Here is a 223-nt window from a genome sequence, read left to right as displayed (position 1 = left end):
TTTGAAAAGTGTAGGTAGTATGAGCTCTCCGGTGCATAAAAAATTGGGAGGAGTGGGCCGCTGAAAGGAGACGAAGTGAAACACTGCAGACTGTGAACGATGGCTGTCTTCAGGGCGGGTCTCCCACAGTTACCTTACACTTAAGGTTTTCCTTACACTTTCCTGATGAGCGGCTCACGTGGGAGGATTCAGAGCTTTGCAGCAGCGGCTACCAAATGAGCAA

Source organism: Hipposideros armiger, unplaced genomic scaffold (genome assembly GCF_001890085.2).
Source record: "Hipposideros armiger isolate ML-2016 unplaced genomic scaffold, ASM189008v1 scaffold_69, whole genome shotgun sequence".
NCBI classification, from domain to species: Eukaryota; Metazoa; Chordata; class Mammalia; order Chiroptera; family Hipposideridae; genus Hipposideros; species Hipposideros armiger.
Note: the sequence above shows the minus strand (reverse complement) of the source record.